Source organism: Aedes aegypti, chromosome 2 (genome assembly GCF_002204515.2).
Source record: "Aedes aegypti strain LVP_AGWG chromosome 2, AaegL5.0 Primary Assembly, whole genome shotgun sequence".
NCBI classification, from domain to species: domain Eukaryota; kingdom Metazoa; phylum Arthropoda; class Insecta; order Diptera; family Culicidae; genus Aedes; species Aedes aegypti.
In genome coordinates this window covers 290617165-290636993 of record NC_035108.1, presented here as the reverse complement: position 1 = coordinate 290636993, position 19829 = coordinate 290617165, and the positions used below count along the sequence as shown (strand labels likewise).

The following is a 19829-nucleotide window of genomic DNA, read 5'->3' as shown; positions in this document are numbered from 1 at the left end:
TTCAAAGAATTCCAGACGGCTATTCTAAAGAAATCCCAAGTAAAGGAACTGTATGAAACCCAGAAGGAATTCCTGGAGAAATTTCTTGTGACTTCTTGGTCTAATACAATAACTTGGGAAATTTCCGAAGAATTGCCTACAGAAATTATTGTGGGATTTTCAAAAGTACATCTTGGAGAATACTTTAAAGAAATCTAGAAGTAACAGCAGAAATAATGTAGGTATTGTTGGTGGAGTTTCTGAAAAAACTCCAGGTGTAATTTCTGGAAGAATTTATGATGAAATTGCTAGAAAAAATTCTGTTGGATTTCCTGAGGTTATTGGTGGAATTACTGATACTATTACTGGTGGGTATGGCACAAGAAAACAGTTCATACAATTTTTAGCTGTATTCTATGACGAGATTTAAGTAGAATTTCATGTTGAATATCTGGTAAAATCCTTGGACAAATTTTTGAAGGAAGCCCTAGAAGAATTTCTGAAAAACCCCTTTGAGAAACTCTGAGGAAAATCGTTCTCTGGAGGAATCATTGAAGGAATTTTCTGGAGAAATTGCGGAATGTTTACTTTGAGAGAAATCCCAGGAGTAATTCGCGGAGGAGTCTCCAAAAGTATTCCTGGAGGAATTTCTGGAAACTATCTGAAATTCTTTCACGGTGAAATCTTTGAATAAATTCTTGAAAGAAATACTGGAATCCGTGTAGAAGTCGCAAATATCTCTTATTCCATGTCGAAACAATCTTAGAGAATTTTCATAAGAAATACATTAAATAGCTTGTCGAGAAATTCCTGACGGAATCCTTCGAAAAATTCCAGAGAATTCTCGGAGGAACCCCTGGAAGATTCTCTGGAAGAATCCTTGAAGGAATTTCTGGAAAATGTCAAGCCGTAAATAATCTAAGGAGGAATAACTGCAATCTCTGCAGGAGTTTTAGAAAAAAATCTCCTGATTATTAAGCGGTGAAATTTTCCGTGAGCAATTTCTTGATAAATTCCAGAAGGAGTTAAAGGAATTCTGTGGAGGAGTCCCTGAAAAAAGATGGAACCCTGGACAACTATCCCTGGAGAATTTCTTGAAAAGTCTTAGATGTACCCTTTTCGAAAATATCTGGAATACTTCAAGGTGAAATTTTTGATTGCATTCACTAGACGAGCCTTCGACAAAAAATCATTGAATCATTTCCTGTTCACATGTTCCTAAAGAAATTCGTTGAGAACTCCCTAAGGGAGCTCCTGGAGCAATTCCTGAGAAAATCCTAGGACAAATTCCTTAAAGAATTCCTGGGGGAATTCCCAGAAAAATCGTTCTTTAGAAGTTCTCGGAAATATCTTTTAATTTCCAGGCAAAATGATCTTAGAAAAATTCCTCGAAATATCTTTGGAATGTATTTTGGAGAAATTCCTGATGGATTAACTGGAAAATTTGAGATTTCTACTGGGAAGTCTCAGAAGGATTTTTGAAAGCTAATCCTGGAGAAATTGCAGAATGAAATTCTGGAGCAATCCTTAGTAGAACCCTGGAGGATTATCTGTAGCAATCCTCGGAACAATTTCTAGTTAAATCTGTGGATACATTTCTGGAGAAGTCTCTGCATGTATTCTTGGAGGAATTTGTGAAAAATATCTGAATTATTTCTTGGTGAAATCTTTTCAGAAATCCTTCAAAGAACACTTGTTGTAAATAATAATTTTGAATTATTTCCTAGCAATATGTCCCGAGATCCTTGAGAAATTTTTGAAGAAACTTTTGGAGAAAGTGCTGAGAAATCCATGGACAAATTCTTTAAAAATTCTCAGCAGGATTCTCATGAGGAATCCCTAGTGGAGTTCCGGGAGGAATCCCTGGTAGAACTCTGTAGGAATTCCGGGTGGAATACTTAGAGAGATCCCTGAAGGATTCCGTAGGGAAATTTCTGGAAAATGTCCGAACTATGTCTAGGTAAAATCTTTGAAGGAACTATTGAAAACCTTGGAACAATTTTTGAAAAAAAATCTCTGAATTATTTCGAGGTAGAATTTTCCAACACAAATCTCTTCAGAAAAAGCCATGAAATAATACTTGAAGGAGTTTCTTGGGGGGAGGGGGGAGGTTAATAGGCATGCTTTGGAGAAATAGCAGGAGGAATCCCTGGGGGAATCCTAGAAGAATCCCTCTGAGAATTTTCATAAGAATCTCTCGAGGAATCTGTGGAAGAATTCATACAGAAGTCTCTGGAGGTATCATTGGAAGAATTCCTGAAAATATCTGGCATATATCTTGGTTAAATTTTTAAATGAATTACTGCATACTGGACGAGTTTTCAAAAATCTATTGCCTATTAAGGAATTCCCTGAAAAAAAACCTTTGAGAAATGCGTTTTTACTCTGAAATGGTTAATATTTACTCTTCCCATTTATTGTTGATATGGTAGAAAAACAAAAGCTTTGAATTAAATTCCATCTAGAATATGCAAGATGTTCAACTTTGGGAGTTGATGTACTTTCACTATAAAAAAACGCGTCTTGTATGTCTTCTTCCAGGGATTCACTCACAAACTATTCTAGAAACTTCTCTACGAATGATGCTGAATAACTATTATTCAAGAAATCCCAACGGAATCAACATATTACTATATTCACCTTAGTTTTGAAACTTTTCCAAAAATTCTTTGGTAATAGAATTCTTTGGGATAATAGTGAAGATACTTTTCCATAAATTATATTTTATCAAATCATAGAATTTGAACTTCCCTGGAATGAGGTTAACGAAGCTAGAATATTCAGGGATTTTATCAATTTATTTTTGAATCATTTGTGAATGCTAAGATCATTTGAAAAAAAAAAAAATATTTGCATCAAGAGGGCTATGAGAAAAACTAAAAGTTGTGGGACATCTGGCAAACAGTTGTTTAATTTCAAATGCTTTTAGAAGTGGTAACGTTTTTTTTTTATAAATTGTAATTGTTAGAGCCAATTAAAAACCAATTTATTGTTATACTCAAATTGTTTTAACAGGAATTTGGAATTTCTGGAAGAATATTTCGACAACATGGAAATCGTTGAACGATGTGGGAAACTATGCATGCAAAGTTAAGATTTTTTGGAGAATATTTGTATAAAACACAATTATGTGCCAATCTTTAAAATCTGGCACACGTCTGATTCAAGTTCTCTTTGATTCATTCGAAGGCACAAGTTTATCTTACTTCTGAGGTATTTCAACAATAACGTTTTTTGAATTTTATTTACTAGATTTTTACTAAATTTAGTGACATTTTTCGAAAATAACACTGAAAAATATAGCTAATTTTCTCAGCATTGGGTCGATCAAAATTTTCAACAGGTAAGGCATTACAATTGTAGTCTCATAAGCATTGAAAAGCACATGTAAAATTTTGGCGGAAAAAATCGAAAACTCTTCAAAATCATTTGAAAAATAATTCAAATCATTGTGAATGTTTGTGTTCACCCCTCAGAAAGTGTATTGTACAAAAGGTAACAAGTTTTCCGGACTGAAGTGGGAATCGAACCCAAAAAAGGTGCATTACCACGAATAACCAAAGTGCATATGCAAGTCAGAATACAACAAGAAATTAAAGCTGGAAGTAATGATTGACGTTTTTCCAAATCCACAAAACAATTAAGGATCTCGGGAGAAGCGATCTGACAAAATACTAAGAAAGATGGAAATTCACTGAATATTTCTTAATAACACATGGTTTTGTTTGGAATCTTGATTATAATTATGTCGAAAAAGCTCAAAAGGTATTCAAAAATGAATACCTTGAAAGCATCATGCAAGCAATTGTTAAGAATCTTTTAACAAATCTTTGAAATTCAAGGAATTCACCGACATCTTTTTGGAAATCTATTTCAATAATCATTGTATAATTTTTAATAATTAAGTATTCGTCGTCATTGTATGGAAAAATGTTGTATCTTTTCAGATTCTCATATCTTGTATTTGGAAAGTTTTGATCAATGTCAACCCGATACAGCCACCAACAATAAGAAGCATTAAATTATTCCAATGAACTCTCCCAGTTTTCCAAACCAACCTTGGCAACAAACTCCTTAACCTTAAGCTATAAATCACTTGAAACACAATAAACTATTACCGTTCGTCGTGGTAGCAAATTGCTGCCCAGCCCACGACTTCATAGAACCAAAACCCGGCAAAAAGTAAAGACCGGCTGAGTTTTTCGCGGAAAAGCTATCGCTTGGAGCCGTTTTTCGATTCAAATTGCTCGATACTGATCCGGTGCTGAAAAGTTGCCTCCAACCAGAGCAGTTGTTTGGTTTGAGTTGGGTCTAATCCCGAACGAATGGCAAAGGTCGCAACTCCCAAAGCCGACTGGGGCTTGGCATGGATAAGTTCTTTTTTGTTATTGGAAATCGAATTGAATAATCGTTTATGTTGTTTCATCAAACTTCCAATGTTTAATGTTATTTGTCAAAACGACAATGGTTGTTTCGAGTATTTTGATAAACTTTTTTTTGGTTCAAATAATGATGAAATTTGTGTTCGCTAATATTGCTATTCTCTTCGACTCACGTAGATAAAGATACATTGGACTCGATCTGTGGAGTCACAACCATGAAGGTAAGGCCACTCAATAGTGGGTAAAGTGAAACTTTTTTCCTGGTGAAAGTTTCGATCATTATTTATAAACTACGTTACGAGTCTTCCATGGTTTTTATTTTCGTCAATGTGCTGAGATTCGAAGTGAAGTAGTACTCCATTGCAGTTAGCTTTTTCGTTTTGAAACACAGAAGTGACCCACCAAAATGCACCAGAGTCGTTTCAACATCTAAATAAGTTAGTTTATCTGTTGTTATTTGGATGTTTACGTGGAAAATTGTAGAAAAAACTTTTATGCGTTTGTCATAGAAAACATTTTATATTGAACAAATTCTTATATTTTAAACATATATTTTGAAATCTAGAAAAAAATTTCGTTTATTTTTAAGAGCAATTACACGATAGGATGCATTATGCAGTTGACAGATTTTTTAGGAAACATCATACCATTAAACGGACTTGACAACATTTCCGGACTGAACTTCATCACAAAATACTCGTGAGTTCCTAACGACCAGCACGACCACGAAGATCACATTTTACATTTAAAGTTATTACAAACGTTTTATTAAAATTATTTTCTTTTATGGTGATTTCTGCCCAAGGTGAGTTTTCCCTTCAAGCTCAAATTGTTTAGAAATTATTGTAATGAAGATGTTACCATTTTTTTTATAGAGAAACACCTGGAAGCACATTTTAACATTGTCCGCCACTGTAGATTCCATTTTTCCGGCTCGGCTCAAAGGCAAGAGCAAAATAAACAATAACCGTTCCATATTTCATACTCTCCACTGAAGGTACTCGGATGCTTCAGAAGGTCTGGCCAGGGAATATACACAGGTTTGCGTTTCCTGTGCTGTGTGCCCGGTGCTAACAGGAAAAAGAAGATGTCTTCCAGGGAGGAAAGTTTTGATACAGTCAAATAACGTCTGTATACATGGCACATTCAACACCCATGTATGCTGCTAACGTTCGCCGAGGGAATGATTTTATGTCCAGAAATGAAACAAGCCGTAAAAACAGGTAGGTATTTTAAAACGGCCACCTGCACAGAAAAGTTAATCCAGAAGACCTTCTGGGTCAAACATTACTCCAAAATTGTGGGCTTTGGTAAGACAAATTGATCTGTTGGCAAGAGGAGTAAGTTCAGTACTCATTCTTTATGATACATAATATTTTGGCTGTATAGGGTGTCATAGTAGAAAACGAAACATTGGGGTACAATATTGTGTAACATGATAGAATAGACGTTTAACCATGTCCGTCCCACTTGGGCTCAGATTGGGTACCACTTCTAGTATGGACCAATGCACGAGTTCACTATTTTACGTTAGAGCGGTGCCGTGTTATTTATGTGACCATGGCAACGAATGAATTCGGCACAGCTCAAACGTCAAATTAGTGAACTCGTGCATCGGTTCATTGCATTTGATCCCTTGGTAGTGCAAAAGGTACCTACCCAATTTTGATAGATCGCAGTACACTTTTCACGGCATTCTAGATTGCCTTGTGAGCCATACAATTTTGGGCAACTGTAAAGAACATGGAGGCCTTTAATGCGTCTTTGGTTTAACCTCCCCAATGCATTACACAGCGTAACAAAAATGACATTTTTGCGTGTCTCAAAGACCAAATTATGTATCTCGAGTACATTTAGGGTTGCTGAATCTGTTGCCATTTTCAGAAATGTTCCAGCACGTCACAATTTTTAGCTACACTGCCGTTATACGCATTACTGTCCCATGTTACTTTTTGTCATTTTTTAGTTTTTGTAGCCAAAAAGTCTATTATCAGAAAGCAATTTAAAAAAGTATACTTTGTTCGAACACTCAATGAAAAGCATACCAAGTCAATTTGTCCCACTGTTGAATTTCTACGCATAACTGTCTCGCTACTGAATTTCTACGCATATCTGTCCCACTATTATTTTCCAAAAACAGTTGCAAATAAAATACTAAATTTATAGGATTCATTGAGCTGTGTCAAATCGTTTTATATCATCTTTTTTCTTTGGGCTTTACATCCCATGTGTTTCACACAATAGTGTTCTAAGACAGGTGTTGTACAGGGAATAGACTAAATAACTGAGTTAGGCGAAATTTTTCCCTAAATTCAAATGCTTGAAACTTTTTGAAAAATGAATGAAATGGATGCATCCAGAAGCAATTGACGGAAAATTTTATCTTGTTTCAGCAACTAGCTTGACCATGTATATTTGTTTGATTTTTCTGGTTTTCTGAGCTCATGTCTTGATCACATTTTTTCTGTTGCTTGTATGTACGGTGTGAATACATCATCATGTTAACGATTTTTTAGAAACTACAACTTATTTCAAATTGAATGCCACATTATGGTTCGTTTGGTTGGTAAATACTGGGCATGGCTTACCTGAAGGAATAATATAGACCTCTTCGTGTGGTCCTTAACCTTCTGCCCTATCTCTAACACCTCGTGGTAATGGCCGGGGCTCGAACAACTTAAGGGAAGATCAGGTAATCAACCCAGATGAGAACTTGGTCGTGTGCTGACAGGGAAAAAAACCCCGCCCACCCCCACGGTTTGCTTCTGCAAACCTTGAGTGTCTGTTCCCCATGTCAGGGCTGATCATCGTCCGAGTGCCAGAGGAGAACTCTTAGCTAAACTGTGCACTATGGCCCTCCAAACATTAGGGGGAAAGGTCCTCTGGAAATCTAGGAGGTTTGTGTCAGGCCCTGCAAGCCCGCCGTAAAAATACATCAGCACAGGAACATTTATAATTGGAGGCTATGCACCACTCAAAGGAGTTTATTTTATTCCTTCAGGTACACAAGGTACCCAAAGGTACGCCATGCCCAGCATTTACCAACGTGTATAACCACATTGATTCACATACCCATGTACGGCTTCACTTTGCTACATGCCACACGAGCCATCGTTTGGACCCTCAACATATGCTTTACAATACACATCTTCCATTTTCGGTATAAAACTTTCGTCAAAGCTACCATCAAGAGCAATGTGATTGGTCAAAATCGGTCTGCTACAATTAGTGGGACTCTTATGCGTAGAAATTCCCCCAAAACGCGGTATTTCTAGGCATAACCGCCCCACTTTAAATTTCATAGCAAAATTCAAATTCTTTCGCTAAAACCAATTCTTGACTATAAAGAACTTCCATTGTCTCATATTATTATGCAGAAATCATTCGAATTTGTCATAACCTTCAGCAATACGGAGCATAAATGTGCCAAAATCTTTAATCGCGTTTTTCTCGGTTTCTTATTTTGGAACATGGGACATTTATGCGTATAACGGCAGTACAGGTCGCCAAAGTTGTATAAAACACTACACAGTGGGACGGATTGGGGTTTTAGGAGGAAAGATGGAACTCACGCCTTCAATTCCGATTTTACGTAAAAATGATGTTCTACAAAGTTGTTTCTATTATAAAAACATTTTTTTTGGTCGGAACGAAAATTAGGGTGGTCCTTTGTAAAGAAAGATAACCATCAAAACTTTTTTATTTTAAGGAATTTTGTTATAGTTTGTTCTACAAAGTTGAAGATCGGAAAATTTTTAGCTGTTTTAACAAAAAAAAAAAAATTTTTAGCTCAAAAATTGACCGTTTTAGAGCATTTTTCGCTATTGATGTAGGGTGGCCCTTCAAAAATATGTTTTTTTTTGTTTTTTTTTATCTTATTTTAGATTTCTTTCCTTCATCTTTAGAGCCGAGTGAGACGCATATTTTGAGGCCTGTACAATTTTGTCGGTGAATAGTTATAATTATTTTTCATGAACAACAGAAGTTTTTTCACATGTAAATGTAGTTGGGGCAAACAAAGATTTTTTTTTTGCAGGAAAATAATTATCTTTACCGTGGCTTTAAATCTGAATATGAAACTAGCTTGTTTCATATTCTTATATACGTATTTCCGAAAAAAGTCAAAGGAGTTCAGCAATAAAAATAACGAGAAAAGTCTTTTGGAAATATCTTCTAAATTGAAATTCCTGGCATGACTCCTTCCAAACTTCCGAATAATTCTGTTTTTTGATTTGCCAGGCTCTTTGGGAAGCATTCAGATTGAAAGTAACGAATGCTTAATTTCCGCAAATCCGTAATTTGTCCACCATAGGAGATATATCGTATCTGAAACAGTATACGATTTCTAATTATGACGCTGACTTTCAAGTCCATATTAAGGAGAATAGTTATATACATTTTTGATCATGTTTAGATATTTTGATTAATTGAGGCTATAATTTAGAGATAGCCATTCCTGAAAATTGGACCTGATAGTGAATTTGGGAGTACTTTTAAAAATCTGTTATTACCATACGAACCACTCATATCATTAGTAAGCTGATTCGCCGAAGAATAATACGTTTTTAATTCACATTTTTAAGTAGACAAACACTATCGTCATGTCAACATACTTCTTTTTTGTTTTCCCAACTATACAAACATATAAAAAAAAAATTGTTATTAAAAAGTCTTTAACTTTTCATCAGAAAAAATTGTATCAATATTCTTTTTTTTGGCATCACGTCCCCACTTGAACAGATCATACTTCTCAGGCTATTGTTGTTAAGAGCACTTCCACAGTTATCAACTGAGAGCTTTTTTGCCATATTTGTCATTTTGCATTCGTATATCGTATGTATTAGTATCGCTGATACTTTATGTCCAAGGAAGTAAATTAAATTTTCATTACGAAAAGACTTTTGTATCTATTCGTTTCCATTAGCTATATCTTTTATGTTTGCGTTTCAATTAGTTCTAAAGTGATGGGAAGACAGTTTTGCTGAGAAACTTAAAATAATATAAATAAAACACATAAAACAAATTATTGATGGGCCACCCTACATGAATAGCGAAAAATGCTATGAAACGGTCAATTTTTGAGCTAGTAAAAAACTTTTTTTGTCAAATCAGCTTAAGGTGAAGATGAATCGAAGCCAAACTTCAAATTTTCAAGAGCACAGATCTGGAGAACCAAATATCCGTTAAAACTGAAAACTTAATCGATCGGTCACTAGCTCGTGGTGACTAATCGATTAGGTTTTCAGCTCAAACGGGTGTTTGGTTCTCCAGATCCGTGCTCTTGAAAATTTGAAATTTGGCTTCGATTCATCTTCACCTTAAAATTTTCCGATCTTCAACTTTGTAGAACAAATTATTTCAATATTCCTTAATATAAAAAGTTTTGATGAATATCATTTTTTACAAAGGGCCACCCTAATTTTCGTTCCGACCAAAAAAATTGTTTTTATAATAGAAACAACTTTCTAGAACATCATTTTTACGTAAACTCGCAATTGAAGGCGTGAGTTCCATCTTTCCTCCTAAAACCCCAATCCGTCCCACTGTGCACTGGTTTTATCGATGTTTACATAAAATTTATAGTATAATTTGTCAAACTTTTTTGTGATCCAATTCACCAAGCATGTGATTTTGCACTTAAACTTTTATTTTAGATGTAATTTGGTTGAAATCGCACGATTTAACTTAGATTAAATCAATTTTTTCAACATGCTTGCAGTCTCCATACAAAACTCTTTGTTTCTCATATATGGAAAAATACAATAGTTTTCTATAACACCAACAAACAAATTTTGAGCATCGGTAGTATTATGAACTTTGCTGATAAGTATTGTTATACATATAAAGTATGAATTCTGTGGCATATTTAGCAAATAAATTGCCATACAAGCTGGGAAACTTGCATGCAAGTTGGCTAAAATAGTCAAATTTTACATTTTCAATCACCAGTGTCTCAACAACTAGACGTGCTGTGATATTTTTGAAAACGGCAATGGATTCAGAAACTCCTAATTAAGCAAACAGCGGTGTTTTGATGCTTGAGAAAAAAACCTGCTTCGCAGTGTAATGTTCCTTTCATGTTTCGAAAAAAAATGTATATTAGCCTGTTTTTTTTTTTTTTTTGGTTTTCTGCATTCTGTCTCACAGTGGAGTAAGATTTTTAGGATCGTGCTTAGTAATAACTGTAAGGCTGCTGGAAAAGACGAGCTCCCGGCCGAACTTTTCAAGCACGGTAGTGAGCAGCTGTACGAAATACTGCACCATACTCTGTTAAGGATATGGGAGCAAGAAGAATTGTCTGCTAGCTGCCTGGAGGGTCTCATCTGCCCTCTGTATAAGAAGGGCCACAGATTGGAGTGCACCAATCACCGAGGAATAACGCTCCTCAATTCGGCGTACAAAATAATGTCGCGTGTTCAGATTGAGTACGCTGGAGGAGTCCTTCGTCGGCGAATACCAAGCTGGTTTTTGTGAGGGCCGATCAACGACGGATCAAATGTTTACCTTGCGACAAATCCTTGATAAGTTCCGGGAATACAACTTGCAGGCTCACCATCTATTCATTGATTTCAAGGCGGCGTACGATTCAGTAAAGAGAAATGAGTTATGGCAGATAATGGTAGAACACGGTTTTCCGGCGTAACTGGTTAGACTGATTCGTGCAAAGTTGGATGGATAGAAATCAAGTGTGTGGGTTGCGGATGAGACTTCAACCTCCTTCGTAACCTAAGATGGATTGAAGCAAGGAGATGCGATTCCGAACCTTTTGTTCAACATTGCTCTCGAAGGAGCTATAAGAAGAGCGGGCGTGCAAAAAAGCGGTACCAGCGTCACCCGGTCGCATATGCCCTGGGTTTTGCAAACGATATCGATATAATCGGAATTGATCGTCAAGCCGTAGCAGAGGCATTCGTGCCTTTTCAAAGGGAGACAGCGAGGATTGGACTTACCGTTAACACCAGCAAAACTAAGTACATGATCGCTGGTAGACAGCGTGGTTCCAATCGTGGCGTTGGTAGTGAAGTGGTGCTGGGTGGTGAAAAATTTGAAGTAGTGGAAGAATTTGTGTATCTTGGAACACTAGTGACATGCTATAATGATGTTACCCGCGAGGGGAAAAGGCGTCTTGCAGCTGCGAATAGGGCTTTTTATGGGCTCCGAAACCAGCTTAAGTCCCGTAGCCTGCAGACGAAAACAAAATTCGCGCTATATAAGACACTTATCCTTCTGGTTGCTTTATACGGCCATGAATCCTGGACGTTAAAAGAGGTCGACCGGAAAACGTTTGGCATTTTTGAGCGTAACGTGCTGCGAACAATACTCGGCGGCAAACAAGAAAATGTCATCTGGCGGCTTCGCATGATTCATGACTTGTATCAAGTATATAAAGAAGTGGGTATTATCAAGCTCATAAAACACGGCAGACTGCGTTGGGCTGGTCATGTGATACGAATGCCGGAAGAACGACAAGCAAAAATAATATTCAGTAGAGAACCCGGACGAGGCCATCGGCTTCGTGGTAGGCCACACGTTGGATTTTTGCAGTTGAAGAGGACTTAAGGGCACTTAACGTTCAGGGCCACTGGAAGCGATTGTAGCCCATCAAGTATCAAGTAAGTAAGCTTAGTAATAGAGTAGAAGGCGTTTGGGGTCACCATTGAAATTTGTCAAATACTTTGCAATAATATTTAGATGTTTGTGTGAATTTTTTGGGAATGTTTATGGTATAGTACATTCTTGAATTTTGACACATGGTAGAGTGATCGAATTTGATTGTAAAACAACATTATGTAAACCATTGAACGAAAACATTTATGGTTGTCAGAACTAGTCAAAACGCAAAAACACAGTGGAGCTAATTATTCTGATAATTGGGCGAAATTTTTCAAACGTTTGAATAAAATATTCAAAGAATATTCTATCATAAATTTGTAGAAGACCGAATGGGGGACCGAAAAATTTGTAGAGCCTTTGTATAGTAGGGTTATTGCACCTAGTTTTTGGCCCCTTTGAAGTTTTTTGAAGATGATGCTTCTGACTACGTTGTAGAGGACATTTAGGGTCTGCGTTTAGGGTGTAGTTGCTTAAGATTTACTTATGGTGGTCTGAAGGATACGGAATTTCACCGCAAGTGATGTAATTGAATCTGGTATTAGGACAATAATTTTTCAATTTTCCAAATTTTATTTTGAGGATAATGTTTTAAGCCATTCACCAGCTCAAGAACAATAGAGCTGCTGGTAAGGATGATATCGGAGCTGAACTCATAAAGATGGGTCCAGAAAGGCTGGCCATTTGTCTGCACCGGCTGATAGGCACAATCTGGGAAACAGAACAGCTACCGAGAACTTTCGAGCGATCACCATTCTAAATGCGGCCTACAAAGTATTATCGCAGATCATCTTCCGTCGTCTGTCACCTGTAGTAAACGAGTTCGTTGGAAGTTATCAAGCCGGCTTCGTTGACGGCCGATCGACAACGGACCAGATCTTTACTGTACGGCAAATCCTCCAAAAATGTCGTGAATACCAGGTCCCAACGCATCACCTTTTCATCGATTTCAAGGCGGCATACGACAGCATCGACCGCGTAGAGCTATGGAAAATCATGGACGAGAACAGCTTTCCCGGGAAGCTCACGAGACTGATAAGAGCGACGATGGAAGGTGTGCAAAATTGTGTGAAGGTTTCAGGCGAACACTCCAGTTCGTTTGGATCCCACCGGGGACTACGACAAGGTGATGGACTTTCGTGTCTGTTGTTCAATATTGCGCTAGAAGGTGGTATGCGGAGAGCCGGGCTTAACAGCCGGGGTACGATTTTTACGAGATCCAGTCAATTTGTTTGCTTCGCGGATGATATGGACATCGTCGGCCGAACATTTGAAACGGTGGCAGAGCTGTACACCCGCCTGAAACGCGAGGCAGCAAAAGTTGGACTGGTGGTGAATGCGGCCAAGACAAAGTACATGCTAGCTGGTGGGGCCGAGCGCGACAGGGCTCGCCTAGGTAGCAGTGTTACGATAGTCGGGGATACGTTCGAGGTGGTCGACGAGTTCGTCTACCTTGGATACTTGCTGACGGCTGACAATAACGTTAGCCGTGAAATACGGAGGCGCATCATCAATGGAAGTCGGGCCTACTATGGCCTCCAGAAGAAGCTGCGGTCAAAAACGATTCACGCCCGCACCAAATGTACCATGTACAAAACGCTCATAAGGCCGGTAGTCCTCTACGGGCATGAAACGTGGACGATACTCGAGGAGGACCTGCAAGCACTTGGAGTCTTCGAACGTCGGGTGCTTAGGACGATCTTCGGCGGTGTGCAGGAGAACGGTGTGTGGCGGCGAAAAATGAACCACGAGCTCGCCCAACTCTACGGCGAACCCAGTATATAGAAGGTGGCCAAAGCTGGAAGGATACGATGGGCAGGGCATGTTGCAAGAATGCCGGACAGCAACCCTTCAAAGATGGTGTTCGCTTCGGATCCGGTTGGTACAAGAAGGCGTGGAGCGCCGCGAGCTAGGTGGGCGGATCAAGTGCGTATCGATTTGGCGAGCGTGGGGCAGAACCGAGGATGGAGAGATGCGGCCACGAACCGAGTATTGCGGCGTGAAATTGTTGATTCAGTGTTATCTGTGTAGATGTTAACTAAATAAATGAATGTTTTAAGCAAAATTGTAGAGGACATTTATGGTCTCAAAATAGTGATCTGAATATCACGGAATTCTGTCGCACCGAGGAATTATCAGATCTGATAGTTAGGCGAAACTGTGAACCAAAAATTTTCAAAACGCTCGTTTCTAGCAATACTTCAACCGATTTTTTTTAGCTTTTATTGAATGGAAATAGTTATACTAGCTTTAAGCATTGGTGCCATTCCTCTGAAACCCGCCATGTTTTTGTGAGATGCAAAAAATTGTCTTTCTTTTTTACACGAAGCTGATGTAATAGCTCTGGTTTTAGAAGTGACCCAAATCTTGTCAGAAAAGTGCCGATCAGCAAACGGATAGTCTTACACATTTAAGGGATTGCTTGGCTTCAATGGTAAATAATCTGATTCACTGGAAAATCTGTAAAAAATGTCAATTCATAAAAGTCATCCTAGACAGCTGTTGTTTTTTTTTTTTTGTAAACTCATCGTAAACTTAACGTAATAGATTATCTGAATTGTCCATGGACATAAGTGACCACTACAACTCCCTCCGTAAGATCCGCAAAATAAGTTGTAAAAATCATCCTAGACCTCGGCGCGTTTTTTCCGAACCGTAAAATTCGTAATAATTGAACATAATGTATAATTTGAATTGTTCATGTCTACAGAGCACCTTGGCCATCGAAGTTTATTGCAAACTTATTAAAATTCATTCTTGTACAACATAAATGGTGGTTTTGACATCCGTAGACAAATGCCAAGACAAAACATTCGGAAGATCTGAAAATAAAAACTACGTGATTGATTTTTACAAGTTGACCATTTTACGGTCGTTCCAGATCCTACTAGGAGCTTCATAGTGGAACCATTAATCATAACCAATCCAAATCAACCGTTATGCCACACTGTTTTATTCAATTTAGGGGAGGGATTATTAGAGTATGTTTAAAACTACTTATTGAACTTTAACACCTCACTCTTTGCAAAAAATAAAATACTAAAATCACTAGTAAGGCGAGCAAATACCTTAAAACTCTAATATGTGTTGCTAATCTTGACAAATAGGCCTATTTCGTTTTCGTTTACAGACTTCTTCAGTGTCGAGTTCAATTACCATTACCAATACCATTTCATCTGTTATGTTTTATAATTATGATTTCTGATACGCTTGGAAAAAACCTCTGTGATCTAGGATGATTTTCACAAAATGACCATTTTTACGGAAGTTCCGGATCTCCCAGAGGCCTACATAATGACCACCTAGGTCCATGAACAATTCAAAGAATTCTGATAAGTTTGCAAAAGCCGCAGCTGTCTGGGATTATTTTCATCAATTGACCATATTTACGCATGTTCCGGATTTTCTGCCAGAGAACCACGTTGTTTACCAGCGGAGCCAAGTATTCCCCAATATGTAAGAGACTTTTCCTTCACTAAACGGCACCTGTCTGATAAGATTTGGGTCACTAGCCACTGGTCCATTCTAGCACCAGAGCAGTTTGATCAGCTTTTAGTGAAAAACAAGAAAAAATATAGAGTTATTCACATCTCACGTGCGGCTACACCAATGTTAAAAAGTAGTACAACTATTTCATTACACTAAAGTCCCATACGCAATGTTAGCGGAACGGCAAAAGAAAGCGGAACCGGTTTGCCAGCATGAATCACACAATCTCGATTGAGCTGTCAACGAATGTCTCGGTTTCAACGGTTTCTTCCTTATATGGATCAAATCGTACCTCACGGATCGATCCATGTCTGTTAAAATAGGAACGCACCTCTCATCTTCGTTTACCGTGACATCAGGAGTCCCACAAGGAAGTCATCTTGGGCCGCTGATTTTCTTGTTGTACCTCAACGACGTGAATCTTCTTCTGAGCTGTTACAAAATGTCATTCGCTGATGATTTCAAACTCTATTTTACTATTAAGACTGAAGCTGATGCAGACTTTCTTCAAGATCAACTCAACATTTTTTCGGATTAGTGCACTTCAAATAGGATGATTTTAAATTCTTCAAAATGCTCAGTTATAACATTTACGCGCAAACAGAATCCCATTATCAGAGACTATATCTTACATGATACCGTTTTGAACAGAGAATCTGTTGTAAAAGATCTGGGAGTTCTATTAGACTCGAAACTTTATTTCAAAGATCATATTTCTTGTGTGATCACAAAAGCTTCAGCTCAATTAGGTCTCATTTTCCGTATTATTAAACAGTTTAAAGATGTGTATTGTCTGAAAACTCTATACTGTTCCTTAGTTCGCTCAATCCTTGAATATGGGTCGGTTGTTTGGTCTCCTTTTTATAAAAATAGTGTCAACAGGATTGAATCAGTTCAAGGAAAATTTTTAAGATTCGCTTTAAGATTATTGCCTTGGAATGACCCGCTGAACCTCCCGAACTACGAAGATCGCTGTAAATTAATAAACCTAGATCTCCTTGAAGTGCGACGTAATGTATCGAAAGCGACATTTATCGCTGACCTGCTGACTTCTCGTATAAACTGTGCCAATTGAACATCAACATCCGTAGTCGAATTTTGCGCACCAACGACTTTCTTCGCGTACCGGGATCGAGAACTAAATACTTTAGCTAGTATGTGTCGTGTATTCAACAAGTGTTATAATGTGTTTGATTTTAATTTGTATAGATCTACTATTGAAAAAAGCATTAAGCAATAATTGTGTTATTCGTAAGATTTGAATGTGATTTAACAGATATTTGTTTATTAGTTTTATGTCAATTGTATCATTTGGATTTGTAAATCTGTTGATGCGAAAAGATGAGAAGGTTTAATGCCTATTTGAGAGAGAGTTCATTATTGAGCTCAACTCAAACGGGCTTTTCCCTACTCCTAAAACAAAATAAAATAAAATAAAATAAAGTGAACCACCCCTGAGTTGACATGTATGTTATAGTCCATGCTGTGAACCGGTTCCACTTTCCGTTGCCGTTCCGCTGTCATTGCGTTTGGGCCTTAACAATCTAAATTTTGAAAATCGATTGAGGCACTGCTGAGAACGAGCATTTTGAAAATTTTAGGTTAGTCCTGGAATTTTACGGTTCAACTATCATAGTTTTTTAAATTTTGTAAACCAGTTTTTTCGCTCAAAATCGAAGCAATTTTCATAAAAATCTATCATTGCATTGGAATTCCAATCTTTTTTCTTAATTAACGAGATTTTTAGCCCTGGGCTGGTTTATTTTGGGACCAACGAAATTACTTCCCTTCCGAAGGAAGTTTTCACTATAACCTTTTTTGTCATAAGTGAGAGGGGATGGGATTTCATCCCAGGTCCTCGCCGTGAGAGGCAAATGCTCTAACCACAACACTAGGTCCGTCCCCAATTACTTACTATCTGTAATTCAATGATAGATTTTCAAGATGATTTCTTTAAATTGGAACGAAAACACTGGTTTTTAGTTTCCGATGATCGCTGATGATTGAATGATGGATTCTTGAGCCTATACGTAACGTGACACCATAATTTTGCACCTAGTTTAACTTTTCAGAGGAAAGTCTGATTTTAGATTTTTTCTATGGAAACACGTATCTTGGCGAGTAGGAAGAGAATCCAAAATATAAGAATTCTATGAAAAGTCTTAATTTTGCAATGTCAAAAATTAGGCAGTTTTCGTAACGCTATACCATAATAATACGACTATTTGAAAATATACGTTTCCAAAGATCCAATAATTCGTAATAAACTATTTAACCCGTACATAACAATATTGACGTGTATTTGTGTATAATTCTTGCTACTTTCTTAAATGATAGAGATGAAGAACATGATTGAAATCAATTTATCAATGGACTGATTCCCACAAATTTGCACAAAGCCATAGCATATGCAGCATTACGCGATGTATCGCACTACATAAAAATCAACAGGTTTATACACGAGTTTAAAGCCACATTAAAACAAAAGATGAACATAAAACTATAAATCCTTGATCCTTGAAAATAAATTGCACACTCACCTTAAGTTCAACTATTTGTGCACGTTTTTATTCCACTGCAATCAACTTCAGCGTGCACTATGCTTCACACTATTAATTATGCTTAGCTCGGTAGGTACGTCTCACAATGCAACAATCTTGCCGCGACATTAAAAACCACTCGAATTGAGTTTTCTTCTCAAGCGTGAGTAATAACACCTCGTTTCAGCAGCAGCAGCAATAAACGTTCGAAAAATAAAATCAGTGCTTACATTTCACTCGGCGACTTAAAACAAACTCACACGCAATACATTTCCTTGCCACCCACCCAGGCGAAGTGAAATGGGGGTTTTCATGGAACGGAACAATACATAATGCTCCCGAAATCACACTGGCCTCCCTTCGGTAGGTTTGTTGTCTCCAATTTGTAGTATTTTTACCAAACTCTGGCTTCTGACAATAAACCAAACACCTGCACCACCACTTTTGCACTGATATCTACCAACACCGAAGCATAAAAGGAAAACAGTTTTCCACGTTCGTTGGGATGCTGCAAAACACGTCCCAGGCTGACAGCTGATTAGGTCCTCGCAAACGGCTCACGTGGGACAGAGATATCTAGCTGTTTTCTCTTCGCTCCTCCACAAAGCTCCCCAACACACATACGATGAATGTCTCACTCACCACAACAGGCGATTTCACTTAGCTTTATGTCCACTGGTAAGGATAAGCAGCAGACTTCTAAAACTTTTTCCTACCGTATCATTGAAGTGGATCCTCCAATGGACAAGTTGGTTCAATACACTGTAGTTTAGTTCATCGATTTCAGTATCAAATCTGACGGACACACATATGGACTTTTCTGCCCTCTAATAATTTAACTCCAATACCCCACAGTTACTTTCAAGCACTCACACTAACAACAAAGGATCTGGAAATTCACATTTCCTTTCACTACAAGTTCTGTCAAACACGTATTTTCCTTTAACCAGAAGGCATAACTATTCTGAATGATATCTTCAGCAGCACTTAATCAAAGCCTGTAATGTGCCCAGGTCAATCTAATTCAGAACAGCAACCAGACACAAAGGCAAATTAAATCCACACAAACTGGTGACTTTTGGAACCGAGTAGAGCTCCTAGCCCCAAGGGTGGCCAAAGGAGGAGACTTTTCCGATTTATCGACCGCTTGCGGATACGGCTGGAGAGAAACTGACGACTGATTGGACCTAGTAGTGAAGCAACCGGTCCGATTTCAGAGAGCACTGCCAACACCGTGGTCTGATGGTTTTGGATGTAAAACTCACCTTCCGGAGGGAAAACGGAAAGTGACACGACGTGAGACCCGCGTTTTTGATCCACCGATTCAGAAGGTGGAAACCCTCGTGAGGAGTGTGCTGTTCGTGATGAAGCTATGTGAAGGAAAGATGATTTTCTCGGGAAATTTCAACGGAACATTTGAACTGTCTATAGAGAGTGAGATTTGAGGTCGTAGAAAAAATATCAAAACATAATTTTTATGCTTCCCATTTTCTTGAAGTCTTTTTTTTTGTTAGGGTCGGTGTTCCCTTAGTGGACGGTCCCCTATAGTCGCACTAGTGGCTTTTTACGGCCGTTTTGCTGGTAATCGTAGCAAAATAATTTTTGACATGAAGATCAGTAGCTATTTATCTAAGTACCATTAACACACAGCTCGATTTTGTTCAAAAAATGATCGAAATAAATAGTTTTGCTTAAAATTTTAGCTCCCTTGCACCTATAGTTAACCTATTGTTCCTATAGTAGCACTACTAGGAGAAACTATTTTGTTATTAAACAAAATAGTTGATAAATTAGGAACTTTTTTACATCAATCGAACGCTTTTGATCC

General features: G+C 37.8%; 1 protein-coding gene across 2 annotated transcripts in view; it reads right to left on the bottom strand.

Moving 5' to 3' along the window:
- LOC5569176 (prolyl endopeptidase FAP) overlaps positions 1 to 19152 on the bottom strand; it is a 576755-nt gene extending 557603 nt beyond the window's left edge. For both annotated transcript variants that reach the window (XM_021845337.1, XM_021845338.1), the window contains exon 1: positions 18002 to 19152. The gene's annotated coding sequence lies outside the window, so the exon portion shown is untranslated. The remainder of the gene's footprint in view (positions 1 to 18001) is intronic.
- Positions 19153 to 19829: the final 677 nt, after the last annotated feature.